At 42.2% G+C, this 15,933-nt stretch overlaps 1 protein-coding gene across 2 annotated transcripts in view; it reads right to left on the reverse strand.

The window, feature by feature from the left end:
• The window catches only part of SPTBN4 (spectrin beta, non-erythrocytic 4), a 1,634,043-nt gene that overhangs the window by 558,098 nt on the left and 1,060,012 nt on the right, over window positions 1–15,933 (reverse strand). The gene's annotated exons all lie outside the window — the stretch shown is intronic.

A 15,933-nucleotide genomic window follows, 5' to 3' on the forward strand; every position in this document is an offset into this window, starting at 1 on the left:
GGCAATGTCCAGTGCACCACTAATGACGGGAAACTTTGCTTACCATCTCCATGTACTGTATTGTCGAGAGTTCAGAATTCATCTTTTCTAGAGGTGAAAAAATCCTCTAGTTCTTGAATGTTCAAACTGTGTTCATGTCAAACAATATCCAGAGAGATGCTGTCCCACTTAACACTTAAGTTTAAATGTTTATTTGGAGCCTTATTACTAGTTTCACAGTGCAGGGCTGCTGAAATTACAGAGTCCAGACTTTCTGATTCTGGCCAGTAATTGCGCCCTCATCTTATATAATTAAGAGTTATGAGAAAAATCATGCAGCCACATTTTACCAGGTCAAAAAATGTGTGTGAATTCTCATTCTGGGCGAAATAACTGCCCCTATTCACAACCTGCTTTGAGCAGTTGAAAAATGGAAGAGGCGAGATCATTGAAGGAAGTGGGAGGGTTCAGCAGCAGGTGAGGCTGGTCGCAGGCGATCTAAGTCGCCCCATGCCATACGAGAGGGTCAGGAGGGTCGCTGTCTGCGCCACAGCCGACAGTCCCAACCTGCACTCAATTTTACTGACTGGCAGAGTGATCATGGGTATGCAAATGCCATGGCACTAGTAATGAGGCAGAGCAGTTTGCCCATATGGAAACTACTGAGCACAACCTTTAGTTGTGACCTTGTTGGTCCAGTGAGACTAAACTGCGCACATCCTAAAAGTTGCAGTGTGGACACGATTAGAAGGTGTATAAGCATGGTAAGAGTAGACTAAACTGTTTGGCAACAGGAACACGGAAAAGTATGTGGTTGCCTTGATCAGTTAATAATGCATACCTCAGGCCTCAGGTTACAATAAATTCTCAAGAAGGCTCCAAATAAAAAAACATTTTAAAATAGGTTTTAATTTTTGGGGAGAAAGTATAGCAAAACTGACTGATGCTTGCAGAGCCTCATTTAGATCTGGCAAATTCCTCCCCATATCTTTTAGTTCATGGCTCCAGGAGGAATCCGGGGGAATAAAAGATGGATCACTTGTAGAATACCTAGAAAGACTCATCAATGTGAAGGGCCTTTTTCTAAACTGCTTTAAAAAAGATTTGGAAATGTGTTTGTGGTATACCGTACTAGTTCTAAATAACTCTGATGTATCACAGAGATCAAAACGGGTAACATGCTCTTTAGCCAGGTTTGATTCCAAGTGATCACTGCTGAAATATGTGATAATTAGATAATTGTCGTTGTTGAGCATTTGCTGAAGGTGGCGGAAACTGACACAAGTACAATGTCAGCTCAGGAAGAGCACAAGACTGATGAAGAAGGAGACAGAACTACGGACAACTGCTTAATCTACAGAGCACAAGATGTAACTTGAGGAAATTCTGCAGAGGCATACAAAACCCCCCCTAGAACAAACAAAATTACTACAAAAAAATCAAGTTTTAATCTAGCTATGTGGAAGGCTGGGGGGGTGGGTCATTCCTTAACTTACAAAAGTTGATACCCAAACAAGTCAATTGTAGGCCTTAGAAGTATAACCAATACAAATGTTTTTCCCTTGGACTTATTATTAAAATCCAAACTTTTTGATGTATGGATGCTTAATTATCAACACAAGAACAACAGATATAACTTCGATGTGCAAAAAAAACCAATTATGCTCAATCCACAATATTTATAATTTCATAAATATGTAATCAAATACACATAAAACGCTAATGATCTTTGTATATATAGTTTATCATCCATTGGACCAGATACATCATAAAAAAATATTTGGTCCAGAACGGACATAAAAAACAACTGTATAAAATCAAAAACAATTGTATACAATCAAAATACCAAAAGAGTTACTGCGTCAACGCAGCATTTCGGTGGCTCCTTGACCTTTATTACACCCTTTTCAGGGTCAGTAACAATAAAAACTAGGAGATAATATAAAACATATATTTCCATAAAAACAGTTGTTAAACAGATTATTTAAACACATATGGTTGATAATAAAGCATCCACATAGCGAAAGTTTGGATTTTAACAATGAGTCCGGGGGAAAAAACGTTGTATTTGTTTGACTGAACCCTATCCCCTTTGCCTTTATAAAAGGGGTTACTCTCTAAATTGTTGAGGCCCTAGAAGTATAGTCATACACTATGAAGTGGACTACGGCCCACATCTGCATGTAGTAAGATGGGTGCAGAAGAGCTTAAGAGTGTGCAAGGACATACAGGAAGTGAAGAGAACAATCATGCAGTAGAGTGTGTGTGTTTCCTGCTGGGCACCATCTTAAGATCAACAGGGCACCATCTTAAGATCAACAGCTTCTAAAACATCTGTCCTGAGCTCTGCCATACATGACAGTTGAAGAAAGCAATGGGACCAATCCGAAAACTACTCCTGAAAGGTCTCTTTTAATTATACTTTAAGCATTTTAACAACTCACAAAACTTTACCAGGTCACTCTTGTAAAGCTGCTTCAGTTGCAACTTTACGGTGCAAATCTAGAAACGTTTAGTGTATTTCTTTTTAATCCTTGAAGCACATATTTCAACAATGCACAATTATGGCTATGGAGGAAGATGGCGGCAGGCTAACGCCGGCTGCGAGAGCACGTCCTTGACCTGGGAGAGACTGCCGAGTGAGACTGCGGTGTCAGTGCCTGCAGCAGCAGCAGCGAGATTCAGGGATCTAAGCGGTGAGATTATGCGGGGTTTTTGTTAGGAAAATAATGGCTCGGGATCTTGACGGTTGCATTTGATTTTTCTTCGAGCTGTCGCCGAGTGGGAACCCAGGGGCGCTAGGACCTTGCGCACGCATGGGACGACCCCGGGAGAGTTACACGGAAGACGCGACGCTACGGGCGGCTGCAGAGCAGCGCGGCGCCTGGAGTTTGGCAAGAGCCTGGTGCAGGACACGAGCGGCGGCGGCGAGGATATACCTGCATGGCAGCTGTAGAGGCAGGCTAGCGGTGAACACGGTGAGCGTGATCAGTTCCCCTTATGAAAGGCAAAGAGGGGGGCTGCTGAACGATATATTGGTATTTAAGGAAAGTGTGGAGCACTGGGAGCGGATTAGTGCAGCGTCAGTGGTGGGGATAAAGGGTCAGGCTCCAGCAGAGTATAGGAGCCCCGAAGGAATGGACATTGGGACAGCATCAACCATAACGAATATTGAGGAGAGGTCGTGTTCATTGCAGGGAAGTCAGGGTCAAAAGGTCCAGGAGAGCCAAAAAAACGGAGGGGCAGGCATAACATTGAAACAGACTCCAGGAGTTATTGTCCCCCCAGTAGCTAGGAATAGATACCTCCTGCGCTCCTTACACGACAAAGAGCTGCTACTCTCAGGAAGTAATGGACCAGGCTGCCCAGCCACATTAACCCCTTTAACCCCGAAACAGAAGAAAAAAGAAAAAAGTAAACTAGGGGATTGTAAAAAGCAGAAGAGAGGTTGTATTATCGCCAAATCAACTAAACCTCCTCCCTCTTTGGTATCCTACTTCAAGATAATGGAGAAGACAGTCTCCAGCCCTATACTAAACATTGGATCAGGTCCAAAAGGGAGTGGTGGGCAAACGAAGCAAGTAGAGCAAGCAAGTACTGGTGCAGGTACAGGACAGGCCCCCCCGGTTAATGCATTGGGAGACTCTTCACAATCAAATGTTACGCTCCAGAACAAATATGCCCCTCTGCTGTTGGACCCTGAGACTGACCTGGGAAATCTAGGGGGGACCCCAGAAGAACTTGAGCTCGAGACAGCACCCATAACCATATCTTCTTCTATACCTATTTCGGCATCCTTGTCCATGTCCATGTCAGCATCAGCATCATCATCAGATGAACCGCGGAAGGAGAATCAAAGCTTAGAGACCCTTCTACTTACTCTGAGGGAAGATCTCCTGGCAAGTTTGCTCCCTAAATTTGCAACATCGGAAGCCAACCAGAGTGAGATCACTCGAAAATGCACAAGTTTGGAGAATAAAATGGATGAGATAGGTACTAGAACGGAGGCTTTAGAGGGAGAGGTCGTTACTCTCACAAAAGTGTTTGAGGCGCACTCTAAGGCCATAACTGAATTGAAAGAGCAGAACAGGTCTCTGCAACTAGATTTGGAGCAATTGGAAATCCATTCCAGGAGAAATAATTTGAAGTTTCTAAAGGTTCCGGAAGGAATAGAAAATGGGGATGTGAAAACTCTAGTATGCAAACTACTGCGAGAAGGTGTATTGAAGGATAGACCAGACATTGAATTGGAAAAGGAGATCCAAAGAGCGCACAGGGATCCATTTCGGCAACATCCTGGGTGGAATGCACCAAGGAAAATCTTAGTAAATTTCCTAACATTCTCGGTGAAGGAGCTGATTCTGAGTAGGGCGCTTACAGATACATCATTGCAGATCAACTCAGTTAAATATTCAATCCGTTCAGATGTAGGCAAGGTAACAGCTCAGCGACAGTGGGAGTTAGGATCACGTATGCAGGAACTAAGAAGTTTTGGTGCTCAAGTCATGATGAAATTCCCAGCATCATTACGAGTTGTTTGGAACAACAAGACTTATAACTTCATTTCCCCACAGGAAGTAGACCGTTTTCTGGAAGCTATGGAGGATCACCAAGAAGTTCAGCAAGCGCAAAGAGAGGCCCGAAACTAAATATATGTAAAAAAAAAAAACATTGTAAAATAATACAACAAAGAAAAAAAAATATATATATATGAAGAAGGGAAGGGTAGGAAAAGAAAAAATAAAAGAAAGGGAAAAAAAAGAGGGAGTTAATTTAATCAAAAATAAAAACAAAAGGGAAGGGAAAAGGGCAAGAGGGAAAAAGGTAGAAAGGAAGAAAGGGGAAAGGAAAGAAGAGAAGAGAGGAAAGAAAAAAAAAAAAAAAAAACTTTATTTATCACTATTTTCTTTTTTCTTTTGCACTAAAAATACACAGATATGAGGTGGAGATAGAGGCATTGACACAGTATATGTAAATACACTAAGGTGCGGCAGAGACTAGGCCAGGGACAAGGCTCTCAACGGCGAAAAGATCGCCAAGATTCAAGAGGGGGGGTTCCTCAAGGGAGGGGAGGGTGGGAGGAGTTAAAAAATATAAAAGAAAATTTTCCTCATATATCAATGTCATCTGAAATAGCTTTGGAAATTATAGTAATAGCAAATAATGACGACAGAAGGGGTGGAATAAACGCAGTGATGGCCATCTTTTTCTTGTTTCTTCTTTATGATCAATGGCGGGGGATAATTTAAAGTTCATAAGCTGGAATGTGAACGGGCTTAGAGAGGATAAAAAGCTGAAAAGAATTTGTGAGTTTCTGAGAAAATCAGATGCTCATATTATTATGCTAGAAGAAACACATTTAGACCAGAAAGAATGTAAAATAGCCTTCAAAAATCAAAGATGGATACAAGATCTCCTCTGCTCTAATCAAAGCAACAAAATAAGGGGAGTGGCTATCATTGTTAAAGTAAATAGTGGGGTAAGGGTGGAAAAGTACGATACTGATGACACGGCAAGATGGCTGACTGCCTTCATAACTATTAATAACATGAGGTTGACATGTGGAGTCTACTATGGTCCGAACCAGGACTGTCCAGATGCATTAATTAGCTTAAAATCCAGTCTATTGGAGCAGGATACACCTATTATTTTAGGAGGTGATTTTAATTTAGTTTTTGACTCAAAACTTGATCGTACTTCTAGGGCCGTCTCTCCCTCTCTACCTAAATCGAAGAGAGAGCTTAAAACTATCATGAAAGAATTTAGTCTGTTAGACGAATGGAGAGTCAAAAACCAGAAAAATAGAGATTACTCATTTTACAGCCACAGGCATAAACATCATTCGCGTATAGATTTTTTCTTATTCGATCAAGAGCTCTTATCCAAAGTCATGACCACTTCCTATGTTCCAGCAATATTATCTGACCACTCAGTAGTAACCCTGTCTATAAAGATTCCACAGGGAGGGCAGGTCAGAAGGTGGACATTAGACAGATCGTTACTACAACAGGAGGAAATAAGGGGAGATCTGAGGAGACAAATGGAGGAATATTTTATGTTTAACAAGGCTACTGCTCCAGAACAAATAGTGTGGGAAGCTTTCAAGACCTACTTAAGGGGTTTATTTACCACTATAATGATTAAGAGAAGTAAGAATAGGAAGGAAACAGAGAGGAACTCATTACAGGAGATTAAGCAAAAGGAGCAACAACTGCAGAAGGCTTCACTTGAACAACATGCCAACATACCCATCTTACAACAAGAATTAGAAAATTTGAAAGCGAAATATCAGGCGAATCTTGATAAGATCATCAAAGAGAAATGGGATTCAAGTAAACTTAGCAACTTCTCATATGGGGAAAAATGTGGCCGCCTTCTTGCATGGAAGGCTAGGTCTGATAGAGCAAGAAATCAAATTAACGGCCTTAAAGTGCAAAGCTCTGGTGATGTCTCCTATGCTAATGAGGTAATATCGGAAGAGGCAAGAAGATACATGCAGACCCTATATTCTGAAACCAAGGATAAATCTAATCTGGTTGTTGATGGATGGTTGGAGGGGGTCAGACTTCCGCAGTGTCAGGAGGACGACTTTGACTTTGTAAGATCTGAGATAAAAGAGGGGGAAGTTCATAATCAGATGAAGAAGATGGCAAAAGGAAAAGCTGCGGGCCGGGATGGACTCCCTGTGGAGGTATATCAAATTGGTGCGGAGATAATTGTCCCAGTTCTCACTTCTTTGTTTAACAAAATATATCTGGCTGGTGAACCTATTCCAAAGACCTGGTTGGAGGCCTCAGTTGCTTTAATTCTGAAGCCGAATAAGGACCCCCTGACTATTGAATCATATAGGCCGATCTCCCTGCTGAACACTGACTACAAAATTTTTGCAGGAGTCTTGGCGGCAAGGCTGGCCAAAGTGATTAAAACTATTGTACATGAGGATCAGAGGGGTTTCATGCCAGGTAGGCAGATTAACGAGCTGACTTTTCAGGCCATCACAGCAATAGACTATGCTACTGATAAGAAACTTCCGTTGACCATTGTAGCAATAGATGCCGCAAAGGCATTCGATCAGGTAAATTGGGATTATCTCTGGGATGTACTGTCCGCATTCGGCTTACCTACTAACTTCATCACCTCTATAAAAGCACTGTACTTGAACCCAAAGGCAAGGATTTTTGTAAATGGGACACTCACAGATTGGGTTCAAATATCAAGGGGTACTAGGCAGGGGTGCCCCCTTTCCCCCCTATTGTTTAATTTATATATCGAGCCATTAGTGAATAAATTAAGGGCAGATCATTTAATAAAACCCTTTTCCATAACCGATCTGGATCTAAAATTCGCCCTATATGCAGATGACCTTTTAATGTTCACTTCCAATCCTGAGGTAGCAATACCTAGACTTTTTGAACATGCAGAAGCTTTTGGAAAGACCTCTGGATATAGAATAAATAAGGATAAAACGGAAATCATGCAATGGAATCAGGAGGTAGTGTTGCCTGAAGCAAAATTAAGGATGAGGTACCTTGGGATCCAGTTAGTCCAGGACATTACTCAGATATCGAAAGTTAATCTGGACAAGGTGTATAAGGAAATCTGTGGACAATTACAGCGTTGGTCCGGGCTCCCATTAAACATCTTCGGGAGGGTTAATCTTATAAAGATGATTATACTACCAAAGGTAACTTTCCTGTTTAACTCAATACCCTTATCTTTTGACACAAAGGCGGTGGGAAAACTACAAGGAAAAATAGGTTCATTCATCTGGAACTCCAAAATGCCCAGAATTTCTGCTAAAAAGTTAAGAAGACAATTAAAAATGGGAGGTCTGGCGCTACCTGACATCTTGCATTATGCCCATTCCTTCCACTTTAAAATTTTTAGAGTTATGGCAGGTAAGGCAGATACATCTTTTTTGGGACGTTTGTTTCAGGCAATATTGCATGGTATCCCCCAAGGCCACGAATACTTCTTATTCAAGTTTGGAGACCCTAGATTTTATAAAAAGGTCAGGCTAAAGGTTTTAGTCACGGCTCTGAAGAATTGGGTTTTCTTCAGGAAAAAATTACAAATTCCATACTATGCCTCTCAGGCCCCAATATGGGATTCTCCAGGGACCCCAGAATGTCTTAGAGACCAACTGTCAACCCCTCTCAAATTAGCAGGGTTAATGCAGTGGAGAGATTTACAAAATGATCAACAGCTATTGGGGTGGGATTCCCTCTCTATGTTGACGGGAGGAACCCTTACAAGATTTAAATATTACCAGTTGTCAAGCTGGTGGTCTACGGAAATATGGGATTGTACATCTAACCCGAAATTTGATTTTGTAAATAGAAAGGGGGGTTGGGATAAAGAGCTCGCTTTTTGGTATGAGACATTGATGGAAAAAGAGGGAGTTACTGATTTGGAACTTCAGAATCTCTGGGGAAATGTTGTGGGGCTGGATAGTAACAAACTGGTAGACTTGTGGGGGGATTCTTTTAGCCTGGTGAAAGGAATAGTAAAATCAGCTCCTCTTAAACGAAACCATCTGTTCACACTGTACAGGGTGTATTTCTCCCCAAAAAGACTGACAAGGATCACAAACCTACAATATAGCTGCCCCAGGTGCAAATCTTTAGAGGCAGATGATTTGCATATGTTTGTAGAATGTCCTAGCCTTAACCTGTTTTGGAAAAAAATTGAGGGTTTTTTGATGGATGTGCTAGGAACACGGATTGTGGTCTCACCGGTAATGATTCTGTTCGGTCTGGAGACGGATTACCATCTCGTGAATCAGCAGACTAAATTTATTTTCTATGTGATGTTATTGGCAAGACGAGAAATATGTAAAGTATGGAAATCTGAAGATGCTCCCACTTTTTCTGATTGTTTAAGGTATATTATATATATTAGTGAGTCTGATATAGCATGTGATAATTCCTCAGAGTCTAAGATCTGGGAGCTCCTTGTGGCATGGCGGAACAGATGAGAGTATTCCGATGACTTCACCTGGGTACTGTCGGTGCTTAGTCCTCAACCAATCCGAGGGTCGCCAAGTCACAGAGGCTGAGGTGGATAAAGCAAACAGTAAACACTAGAGGGGAGTATCTTTTTCCGGCCTTCTCTGGCATCGAATTCTGTGGGCGTAACATCGTGATGCCAGGGGGGGGGGGAGAGGATCTCCGTCTAGAGCACCCAAATTGGTATATGAGGAATAAAAAAAAAAAAAAAAAAAAAAAAACAATGCACAAGTATATTGCCAACACAGTTACTCATTGTGAAATGTTAGCAATATGTCATTCTACAAAGATAACAAATATTTTTATCTTTTCTACCGGAGGGATATATTTTACATTATTTGGGAATGTTCCACTAGCCATGCTGGAGACTTATTTACTCCTACCCTCAACAGGAGTACATCTCCAACCATTACCAGGGTGGGAAGATATCAGAGCGGAGTTTGTGAATATCTACAAATTCACAATTCAGTGGGAATTCACAAACTTTGAAGCCAAAACTACTCAAAACACACACACAAATGGCTTTGTGATTCAGGCTCATTACCTTTAAGTAATCTCTTTTTATTTCTGTGAATAATATATAGACCTAATACCCATTATTTAACTTTTCTGCTAATCCACACGTAAATATATTTTACCTTGTGGGAATTTTAATCGGCTTGCACAGTGGTAGGAAATGTGGCTATTATGTTGGTATGGATGGTTGTATGGATGGAATGCACACTTTCTTTGTGCAATTTACTCCTGAGGAATGTAACACAGACATGAAGTAATAGTAAGTCTAGAGATAGAGAAGGTTTTTGCACTGTAAGTTCCCGCTGTGAGGAATTCTTAAATTTGGAATCCGAGGCATTTGCAAAGTCCCTCTTTACACAGTCAAATGATTTCATGAATCTGGCCAACATCTTTACGACTCCTTTTTTAAGCAAATTCTATGACTGATATATAAAAATATTGCCTCAATATGGTACATTTCTAATGATCCACATGTCACTCTGTTTTGTCCTGTATGGATTTTAGGCAGATGTGGCAATTAATGCAGAGCTTAGGCAGGAAACAAGGTCAATACGATTGATTTTAACAGGTGGTCTATTCACAGATCCATCCAACTCAAGAGACGCCAATTACTGATAGAAACTTCTTCGTGGTGGTTCTGAAATTAATCTAAAGCTGTTTTTCATTTTTGTTTTCTGTTTAGTTATAAACAAATTCCCTAGTTTATTCTAACACAACAGTTGTTTGTAAATATATTGTATTAAAAAAGGAATGATTTCTTAACTGAAAGCGTAGTTCACGCTAGGGGACGACTCTCCATTGAAATCAGAAGCAATAAATAATTCCCTCTACATGCGGGGCTCCCGGAGCACTTAAAATATATCTTCTTAAGTGTAGACATTCTCCTTACTTCCATGAGCTGTGTAATTTTTTATAAGAAATATCATTCACAAACCTTTTTTTAAAGGAAATGCAGAAGAATAAATAAGGCAATGTAAACATATAGGCAGCAGTACTTTAGACATGAAAACTGACACTGCACCTTTAAGGGCTCACAGCCCTCCAGTGCCCCATCATGCCCAGCAGGTGGCAGTTACCTCAGGTTTTTTTACAGAGCAAAAGACAGGATAAATAGTAAAACTACATTATCTATTAAGTATCTTTGTCTCTCACATATGGCAGGAGAGTGGGTTGCTTATGGGTTTAATGGAGATTCCCCTGAGAAAGAACAAGGACTACAAGTAAGAAACCATTCCTTCTCTCTCACAGAATCTCCATTGATTACCATAAGCACTGAATAGAGAAGCAGGCCCATCCCTAAAAAGGGCAGTTGAAGAAAAAAAGACGATACATAGAAGTGCTAGGCAGAAAGATTCCTTAAGGAAGCTTGCCCTAGTTGAGCATCTGAGTACAAGCAATAGTGCCTCGTAAAGTTGTGAACAGACTTCCATGTGGCTGCTTTACAGATTTCTGCAATAGAATGTGCCTCATCAAAGCAAATGCAGCTGCTTTACCACTTTTAGAATGAGATGTTTGTTTACCTGTCAGGATTTTGTTTGCTTTCTCATTGTACAACATAATACAAGAAACTATCCACCTGGATACAGACTGTTTAGACATGGCAAAAACTGTACAAAGGACCATAATAGACGAAAAATTGTTTGGCCTTACAAATATTTTGCCTTCAGTGATCGTTGAGTTCCAGGCTAGCAACCAATTCCATATTTTTGGGCTTCCAGTGATAAGGCCCTAGGCCTTGTCCCTCCTTGTTTATTCAACTAACACATTGTTAGTGTGTTGTATGCCTGAACAAGGAGGGTGTCCGTCTTGAAGGATGATCAGAAGGACTTCAGGGACAAATGAACAGCTCTTAGTTCCAGAAGGGGGATATGGTAAATAATTTATTTTGTGGAGCATGTTCCCTGTATCTGAAGGTGATTCATGTGCGCTCCCCAACCAGACAGAGCCGTATTGGTCACTATTGATTGGAATGGGAGATTTTTCGATTTATACCACCATTTGACTGACTGTCTCACTTTTTGAGGGAAAGGGAGATCTTGTTTTCCCAATTACCTAAGTATTGACTCCACTGGTCCACCAGATACTCTTGTAGTGGTCTCATCTGGAAATGGGCATTTGACGTCAGAAATATGTAGGAAGCCATTAAGCTCAGAAAAGATTACACTGCTCTCTTCGTTGGATGGAAAACTTTCATGAAAGATTGAGATTCAAATGTATGGGTAAAAGTCTCTCCTCCGAATATATACTTTTGCAGTTATAGTGTTAATAGTTGCTCCTGGGTAATGAAGAGACTCTACTGGTGATTGATATGTAGACCTAATCAACTGAGAACAGAAACCGTGACTTGCTAATGTTGTCGAGCTTGTAGGTGTGTTGATCCCTTTATAAGCCAGTTGTCTAGATATGGATAAACAAATTCTGAGTTTAATGATGTGTGCGGCAACCATTGAAATGCACTTTGAGAAAGTTTGAGGCCAAAAGGAAGTACATTGTACTGGTAATGGTTGTGTACTACTTCAAATCTTAAGAATTTGCAGTGTTTTCTGGCTATCAGGATATGAAAGTACGCATCTTGAAGATCTGCGGAACAGAACCAGTACCTTGATAGAGCTGTGGGTAAATGTGATGTAATGCTAGCATTCAGAATTTTTTGTTTGTGACTTTCAGATCTAGTAAAGGTCTGAATTTGTTTTTTGGACCTTTCTTTTTCACAAAAAAGTGGCAGGAATAAATTCCTTTTCCTGTTTGTTTGAAGGGTACAGTCTCCACTGTAAGATTTTGCAGATGAATGTTCATTTCTGACTGCAGCATCCCTAGATGTTGATTGGACAATTTTGGTGGAATCTTTGGTGGTGGATTGGTAAATCCGAGACAGTAACTGTTTGTTAGACCTGTCTGGCCTTTTGCGTAGCCCCTCCTATTATTTATTTATTTTGTCCCCTTTTTGCCCTCATTTCCTTACTATCTTTTTGTGTCCACTAGATTTTTATGGTGTTGGCCTGGGGTATAGATGCTCTTTTGCCCTCATGGTTTTTCACCTTAGGCCTAGGTGCCTTTCCTGACAGGAATTCATTCAGATCTACAAAATGGTGGTTTTCAACTGCCACAACTGCCACCACTGGGACTGGGTCCATAGGACACAATAGGATTCTTCTAGAACCTTCCAATCCCTTCTGGACCTTTTGAGGTCAGCCTATAAAAAGGCTGGTGTGTGGGCGGCCATGTTGTGATGACCATAGAACCCGAGGAGTGAGGCTGTGACCTGGGGAGGGTGGCGCACAATTAGTAATTAGTTACCTTTAAGGCTGACACTTACCACTTGAGGTCGCTCCCCCCTGAGTCCCTTTGACTGAGCCCCGGTGTAGTTCATTACCCCTGAGGGAAGGGGCTCTTCAAGCTCCTGCTGGCCCCCTCTGGTCCTTCCTGAACATTCCTCTAACCCCCCCTTGATAAGGCTCCAAAAGACTGACTTACCAGCCTTGTGAGTAGCGCAGCGCGAATCCACAAGGGGCCCTGAGGAGCTGTAGTCGAGGAGGAGCCCCTGGGACCCTGCGCGGGTCTGAGGAGGTACATCGGCCCTGGAGAAGTGTTGTGAATAGCGCCAGCTGAGGCGGGAGACACCGCTCTCTCGCGCAAGCCCCAAGGCGCGGAGTTTGTGAATAGGCGGCGCCGGGCGGAGACACTGCTCCTTCGCGCCTGCTCTCTAGCGCGGCTGCCCAAGGAGTGAGGTGGGAAGCGCAGGAGAAAGCGTGTGCAGCGGTGCCCAGCGGAGACACTGCTCCGTGGCGCCTGTGTGGAGGCGCCGCTACCAAGAGATGAGGTGGGTGGTGTAGGAGGCAGCAAGGGAGGCGGCGCCCGCGGGGACACCGCCCATCGCGCCTGAGAAGAAGCGCGACCACTCGTGTGGAGAGAGTGGACGCGAGTGGCAATTCCAGGCCACTGGTGCCTCGAGGAGGCCTTCCTTAGTTGTGGGGCTGCTGGGCGTGAGGCCTGGCCTGTGAAAGAGGCATCGACTTGAAGAGAGAAGCCCTGGCTGCTGTGGTTACCGCTTCTGGTCCTAAGTAAGGTGGAGAAGGGAGGGGCTGTTAATTCACTGGGCAACCCCCATGTGACACCAAGGAGGGGTGGTGCTCCAAAGTCAGCCAGTATTTGGTTAACTGAGAAACTGAAGGAGAGGAGATTGAGACTAAGGTCTATTGACCCTGCCAAGTGAGGAAACAGTGTGAATAAAGAGGGCAACTGCCCAGTGACGTTTACTTTAACCCCTGTGTGCCGCCAAGAGTGGGAATTATGCTAAAGATCTGTATTCTCTTTCAGAAGCGGGAGGAGGGAAAGTAGCTCTGGGCTTGCTTGACGAAAAGTATTTAGGCTGTACAAATAAGCTGTGTTGTGCACTGAACCTTTCCATTGGAACCCTAAAAATAGTCACCTGTTCTAAGGGAGGGAGTGTCACCCTTTGGGTGCCAAGGTGCCAATTTAAGTGTATAAGCCTGAAGATTTTCAACTGAAGTGAATGTTTAATGTAACATCAAAAGTACAGTAATAAGCTAAGTAAGGAGGAGAGGAAGAGTTTACATGATAAAGAAGTGTGACCCTTAATTTTTATTGTAAAAGTGATTTTGAAACAACAAATGAACCTAAGAAAATAAGTAACTGACAACAAGAGAAAATATAAAGCTTTTTCTACTTTTATAAAAATTAAGGTGTAGTGTCATTTTTGAGTGGAATTGCATTGAGTTACCGCTGGGTGGTGTGCAACCTTTACACATGTGCCTCTATTTAGTGACTGTCTTACCCTGGGCCAGGCTACCCTAGGTGACCTGACAATTCTAGGTCCAACACTGTTCTTTACAATATTCAGACCCCAAGCGTCTTTTGTGATAGACCTCCACTCTTGTAGATATTTGGTAATACTTCCCCCTTCCGGAATGGGTAACAGAAGAAGGGGAAGCAGAGGATAATTTTTTGAAACCCACAGGAGGTTTACTTGTTTGAGCAGTTAGGTGACTACCTCTTTCTTTTGGTTGGCGTTGTTAATGTTGCTGGAAAGGCCTTTTTTTGCTGTTGGTGGTGTCCTTGAAGCCATTGAGGAGGCTGAACCCTCTGAGGATAATAATAATTCTTGCAAGCTCTGTAATAATGTTTTCTCTATTTCTTAAGTTTTTCCACACTAACTGCTTTCAGGGTTTCCCTTTCGTTTTTTATATTAGCCATCTCGTCATCTGTATGGCTCCCAAATAAAGAGGCACCAGAGAAAGGGAGGTTGATAATTCTCTGTTGAGATTCCTGCTTCAGAGCTGTTAAACAAAGCCAAGAATGTCTCCTGAGAGCTAATCTGCGGCAATGCCCATGAGCTGCTAGCAAGGAAGAATCAGCAGCAGAGCTGATTACCTGGTTAGAGACCAGCATGTCTTCATTCATAATCTCTATAAAGCTTTCTCAGCGGTCTCGTGGGAGATCACCCACAAATTGTTGTATGGAGTCCCATAAACCTGTCATATCTGCCTAGGAGGGCAAATGCGCTCACAGACTTCATGTGTGGAGCTGCTGTCCTGAACATTTTGCGCCCCACCTAGTCACGTTTTCTACTTTCTTTATCTGGTGGACCATGGATGAAGGGTTGGTTAAGTGAATCTTCTCTGCAGGCAAAACTATCACTGAATCAGGAGAAGAATTTGAATGCAGAAATAATGGGTCCTGCTCAGGAGGTTTGTACTTTTTTTTAAAGTCTTAATAGAGTTGCACTGGCTGAAGTTGGTGTGAGGAAAAGCTCTATAGCTGGTTCTTCTAATAAGCCTGGAAACAGAAGCAGAAGTGGTCTGGAGAGGGAAGGTTGGTCAAGGGTTTAAAAAATCTCAGACTTCGTTGCTGATGGGGAAGGCAATGGAATGTTCAATTTGGTATCTGCAGTTCATCTTGAAAAATACAGATGCCATCAATTGGTGAGACTCTTGCCTGAGGAGAGTCAGTCAAAGTTGGTGAATATCTTCTGGTATCTGAAGATGTTGTTGAATAATATGAAAGCATTCTAGATCTTCACCTGATCTCAGTCAATATCTGTGACTGCGTGTTTAGGTGAGCGCCTCAACGGAGAGTGCCTAGAACGGTAAAGGCAATGTCGTAAAAGTCTCTCTAGATCATGATCTGTGACGAGATCTAGATCTAAACTGAGGAGACTTAGATATTTGTGGCCACACTGGGGAAGGAACTCCCATAGGTGCATACATTTGAGGTAGAGACAGAGTGAAGTACACGGTCTAGGCACTGAAGTAGCTGGAAGCTGTGATGGAAAAGGCTACGGAGAGTCTGGATTAACTACTTGCGATGATGTAAAGTACGCCTTTGAGAATTCTGAATCAGAAGTTGATGGCAACCTTCTTGCAAAAGCTTTTCTGACTCACTCAGCAGATCTGGTATGTCTCGACATTGA

Source organism: Lissotriton vulgaris, chromosome 9 (genome assembly GCF_964263255.1).
Source record: "Lissotriton vulgaris chromosome 9, aLisVul1.2, whole genome shotgun sequence".
NCBI lineage: Eukaryota > Metazoa > Chordata > Amphibia > Caudata > Salamandridae > Lissotriton > Lissotriton vulgaris.